The sequence below is a fragment of the Patella vulgata genome, chromosome 5 (genome assembly GCF_932274485.2).
Source record: "Patella vulgata chromosome 5, xgPatVulg1.2, whole genome shotgun sequence".
Lineage (NCBI taxonomy): Eukaryota > Metazoa > Mollusca > Gastropoda > Patellidae > Patella > Patella vulgata.
This window is the reverse complement of record NC_065883.2, coordinates 79,897,161-79,902,788: the sequence shown is the minus strand read 5'-3', so window position 1 is coordinate 79,902,788 and position 5,628 is coordinate 79,897,161. Positions and strand designations below refer to the sequence as shown.

The 5,628-nt window shown below is 40.5% G+C and overlaps 1 long non-coding RNA gene across 1 annotated transcript; it reads right to left on the bottom strand.

Moving 5' to 3' along the window:
• Positions 1 to 2,835: 2,835 nt before the first annotated feature.
• LOC126822564 (uncharacterized) lies at positions 2,836 to 5,294 on the bottom strand. The gene is made up of 4 exons (XR_007680880.2): positions 5,214 to 5,294; positions 3,947 to 4,054; positions 3,561 to 3,669; positions 2,836 to 3,058 (listed from the first exon to the last, which is right to left on the bottom strand). It is a non-coding gene; the product is annotated as an uncharacterized LOC126822564 (long non-coding RNA).
• Positions 5,295 to 5,628: the final 334 nt, after the last annotated feature.

Below are 5,628 nucleotides of genomic sequence, written 5' to 3'. Positions count from 1 at the left end.
CGACAATTGCTTATAATTCTCCGTAAAAATGCCTATATTTATTATGGCCTACATGTAAATAACAGTAGATTGACATATTTCTTACTAAACTGATAATGGGGGGGGGGGGGGTGGATGGCCATATAAAAACCATGACTGATTGTTCAAGTGGTGTAGCTGTAGTTTTATCAGACAGGTTATTGAGTATATTATAGGGGCGGCATGGGGGGGGGGGGGCAAGATGGCATCTGATACTAGCGGATGACCCGGAGTTACACAGGCTAGACCAAATTTCTTAAGGCCAACTTAAGATTTGGTTAAGGGTGCCGCTGAGATGTAAATAGGGAAGGTGATTGTTGGCGAGATTGAAGGTTAGGGTTAGGGTAAGTGTTAGGGTTAGGGTTGGAATAAGCTTTAGCCTTGTCTACATCTCGTGACACATTTTAAATTAATGGTCATATTTTCCTTTTGGGTATGTCATTTACATGTATTCGATGTTGCTGGATTCAATTCTGTTCTAAAAAATAATGAATTTTGAGAATCCATGACGGCAGAATTTCAAAATGGCCACCACAATGAAATCCTAAATGGCTGAATATTATTTAATTAATTAGTCTTCATTTCGACTAATTACGAACAGCTCAGATGGTGTAAATTCAAACCGACAATCAAAATCTATTCTAACATGGCCATTTTTTGCCAGGCAAAATGTCCCTCATACAACGCCGGATTAACCATGGTGGGGGCCCTGGGGCCTGGAACATGTGGGGGGCCCCTGATCACCAACCGCAGAGCTGTGGACCGCGAGCGCAAAAGTCGCGAAGCCCCGCAAGTTAATTTTCTGCCAGAAAATTAGCGCATTCTGGCGTTATTTCAGTGGACCAATCAATGCGAGTGCTATAAAATGATGGCATTTCTAGAGGAGGGGGCTGGACGCAACCGATATTTTTGTGGGGTCCCTCTAATGTTGGGGGCCCTGGGGCCTGTGCCCCATGGTTAATCCGGCGTTGCCCTCATGGCACACTGTATGGCGGGTGCCCGTCTTCATTAGCCAAGTCCGAGCAGAACAGATGAACGTTAAACACTATTCCATATCATTTCATTTCATTTCTACAACACGTTCTCATCCGTTGGTATTTGTCATCATGGAGTTAGGGAGCAAGAGAAACGAGGTTTAACGTCCACTCGACACAAACTAGTTCATTCCGGGACTAACAAATGCTTTCAGTTTTTTCGCTTTCCACGCAAAGTCTTTAACAGTTGTAGGAAACCGGAGGAAGCCTTCGAGGTTGGACAAGCGATATAAACCGAGCAATCGTATGTTATTTTACAGCTGCAAACGAAAATGTTTCCAGAAAACCAATGTATTGTTAGTTAGTTTACAGCTACAAACGAAATAGTTTCAGTTTTATCCAATAAACCTTTTATTGCCCGTCTGCGTAAAATTATATGGCGTTAAAACGTGTTAGAAATTTCCGTATTACATGGCTCTGACCTAGTTTGTGTCGAGTGGACGTTAAACCCCATTTTTCTCTCTTTCATTTAACTATGAATAGACTAGTAAAAAGGTTGAACACATGGGTATACATCTATACCACAGAAAAGGGCAGGGTACCAATTGTATAGCCGGGTATCAGGGTTCCGGCGCCCCTAGCAGAAATAATAAATTAAACCAAGTGCGAACAATCTAAACCTTTAGCTGCCTTTTCAGTACGCTCATGTCTGACGTTGCCCAATTAAATGTAACCATTGCCTACTGATCCGTCAACAAGACACCATCATTAAATAATTCTATATTCTTCAAGCCTTCGAAAATGAGATGAAATGGAGTTTAACGTCCTACTCTTCTGCACCTAACCTGGGCTAATGGAAGACGGGCATGCGCCATAGTGTGCTATGAGGGAAATTTTGCCCGGGCAGCGGCGCTACGGCCTACTCTTATATCGAATTCCAACTGCCAAGGGACCTTTTACGTGCACGCCAATGTGTACACGGGACCTCGGTTTTTCGTCCCATCCGAACGACTAGACAACTGTCCTTGTCAGGCCCTCCATTCTGCATCACTGACAAGGGGAAACCACGCCGGAAAATCTAGATGAACTTTCTCAGCCAATGCAGGGATCGAACACCCGACCTCCAGGCTAGCGAGCCAGCGCCTTACCCACTTAGCCACGCGATCCCCTCTTAGTAAACGTTAAAGGCAATAACGTCATAATCAGTACGTGTAGCACCGGAGGTGGAGTTAATTACCCAGTATTTTTGATATAATGCATGGACATACAATTTTAGCGGGGATCGCGGTGGCTCGTTAGTCTGGAGGTCGGGTGTTCGATCCATGCATTGGCCGAGAAAATTCATCCAGATTGTCAGTGATGTTGGACAGAGGGCCTGACAAGGACAGCTGTCTAGTCGTTGGGAAAGTAGCCTAGCAGTCCATCGCCACCAGGCCTATGTCTCTCCCCAGTCTGAGCTATGCCTTTTCACCAAATGTCAGCCTCGGTAGATCCCTAGCCGCCAACCCTGAACAGACATACGACAGTTATGAATAGATTATGGAAAGGTGATATTTGTCATTTTCATCCTTCACATCGTCTGATGTGTCAAACATTATATACAGCACCTAGTTAAGGTGTCCAACTATTGATACGTTCAATCAAATAATGGACGTCAGCAATGATTGGTGTTTAACGATATGTAACGGAATATATAACTCAGTTTGAAACGGAATATATAACTCAATTTGAAACGGAATATGTAACTCAATTTGAAACGAAATATGCAACTGAATAAACATAAACCCAAGTAGAAATCTTATTTCATACATGATTTACATTCTAAATTTTCTTCTTTCCGGAAAGGATATGGAACTACCCTACTATAATCAAATCAGTGTATTCAACATATTAACCTAGACGCATAGTCAAAATAATTATTTTATTGGCAATGTTACTCCATTCCTTAAGGACACATCTTTTTCATGCAGATGCTGGAAGGGTTGGTCCTTTTCACAAACTGGAAACAACAATTGGGCAGTCTCTTTAGGACACATCCTGGGATCTGGAGAGCACTAGGAACAATTCTGAAAGAAAGGAACCATATTTGCATAACATTTGACGGAAGGTAACAGTGGTGGCAGTGGTATTCGTAAAAATATTTATTATTATTATTATTATTATTATTAACTTTTGTGTTTATTTTAATAAAATCAATTATAAATTGTCGGTTAAACAGCTGTTTTGAGTAATTGTTGTTACGCCTAGTTTGTGAGATTTTGGGACTCGGAAGTCCGCACCTTAACGTTGTATCCATCTTGACCCCCCCCCCCCCCCCCCACGCTGATTCAATTCCTGGACACGCACTTGCATGTAATTTTAATTCTTGATTTCGTTTTCAGCCAAAGATGTCAACTGTTGAACCGACAGCAGCATTGGCTTGAGCTATAGACCTAGAATTCTGCCCATGATAAATTGTTTTAACCTGTTAACTGATCTATCCCACAATACTGAATTAAAATGTATTCTTATCTTACAAGCTAAACACATATTCGACCCTAAGGTTGTATCTTAAAAAATCAATCGTACCCACAAAAATGTAAAGCATTCTTATTACAAGTATACCGCACACATTCAGTGTAGGAAATCCTAGACTCTCCAACTTCTAAAGTACCTGCAGATGTTTCACATGTTGAACCTGTAATAAAAATAAAATGAAGGAAGCATGAAATGAAATGGGGTTTAACGTCCAACAGAAAGCTGTGGGAGGAGACCGGAGGACCCGCGGAAAAAAAACAATCACGAGTTTGTCATTGACCCTAGTACCTATCACGTACAAGAGAGAGGTCGAAACTACGCCAGTTGACCCAGTGACACACCTTATGATAAAGCGCGCCGACGCTAACCATTCAGCTATCCAACCTCTCGCGACCTGTTTAAATAAAATGTTTTCTAGTTTGTGAATGTCTACTTACTATTTGGATCCCTAGCCTTAGCAGCACAAGCTCCTTCGATTTCATAAACTAACATCGCCAAACACCCAACACCAAGCAATATACTAGCACACTTCATCTTCGGAAAAACTAAAAAAATCAATTTTCATCTAATGAGACCAGTATCACACAGCATTTGGGAAATATTCCCCTTTTCTCTTCAGTTACTTCCCACCTTGTTAATTTGTTTTTCGTTTTGAGTGACGCATGTATCACTACTGTTTGTAATCTGACTAAAACACAGATCCTATTTCGTTTCGTTTGTTATAGTTCAAAATTTCGTTTTACTTGTCTTTACTCCACTAGAATCTGGAAGAGTTGTTATCATTGACGTGTTCTGGATGATGTGAAGGATAGCCAATGAAACGGTCTGTTACGGCGAGCTTTTGGCCTGAGGTGTACGGAACTGTGGGCAATCAAAGGTGAGATTGGGACTTTCATGTGGTTCAATTTAATTTCATTCAGTTACCTATGCGTGGGAATAAACCGGTAGACCCTTAGAAAAACCCAACAGATGGACAGGCTACCCTACTACCGGTGGTCGGTAACAATGATTAGCCATGTCTATCGTATATTTAATATTTGCTGACGCCAAGATTGTTCTGTTCTTTAAGCAATTTGTCACCAACCACAAATGAAAAGCTGACCCCTCTTCGTTCTGAGATGATAATTTGGGATGTTACAGAATTTCTCTCCTAATCAAAGCATACTGTCCCTGTTAGCCCAGTCGTTGCGGTAGCACGTTAAACTGGCATGCTAATGCGTACATGAGATTAGATCAACTGTTCCTTGAGACCCCCCTTCCTGCACAAATGGCATGGGGAAACCACGCCAAAAAAGCGCGACTAACACCTGAAACGACCGAGTTTTCTCTAACTAACTAAGCCAGCGCGGTTCCATGAATCTGTTATGTTGTTCACTTTTTGTAAATATAACTTATTCATCCAAAACGATATTTTTTATGTATATACGTACATGTAGTCAGATGTTCGACTTGTCTATACCGATATGGTGTTAATCCTATAAACAATGGAGTTAATTAGAATTGTTTAATTAATAGGATTAACCACTTTGGTAACAAGTTTCTATAGTTTTAACTTGGCAACGTAGGATATATAAATCCAAGAAACGTGTCTACTAGCCATAAACTTATTACCAGTTGTTCCTACTCTTTAGTTCCAGCCCCGTATAGCATAGAGACTGATTACTAGGCAGAGATCGTCCTTACATTAAATCGAATAAAACTTACCCTGGATTTCAACTTTACAGCACCCAAGGGATATTCTCTGTAAAATGATATTAAATTCAAACAACACGATATTTATATACTTTTGTTATGAACATCTGCTGTGTATGTGTCATCATTTTATTCTTTGATACCACTAAATATCACTGTATTGATTATGTTCATCAAAAAAAGAGTTGGATGACAGGTCGAACCTATTTACAGTTAATAACTCACAAATTGAAACAAAATGCTATTATCAAAGCGAACAAAACCGGTTATAGGTCAGTCATCAAGTACCTGCAACTGAAAGTCCACGATAAAGAAGTGGGCTGCAGAATTTAAGTGTGGCAGAACGAGAGCCTTAAAGTTACAATTTCATATTTTCTAAGAAAGTCAAAACATAATTATTTCTATGTCTTTTGCTGAATAGGTTGTC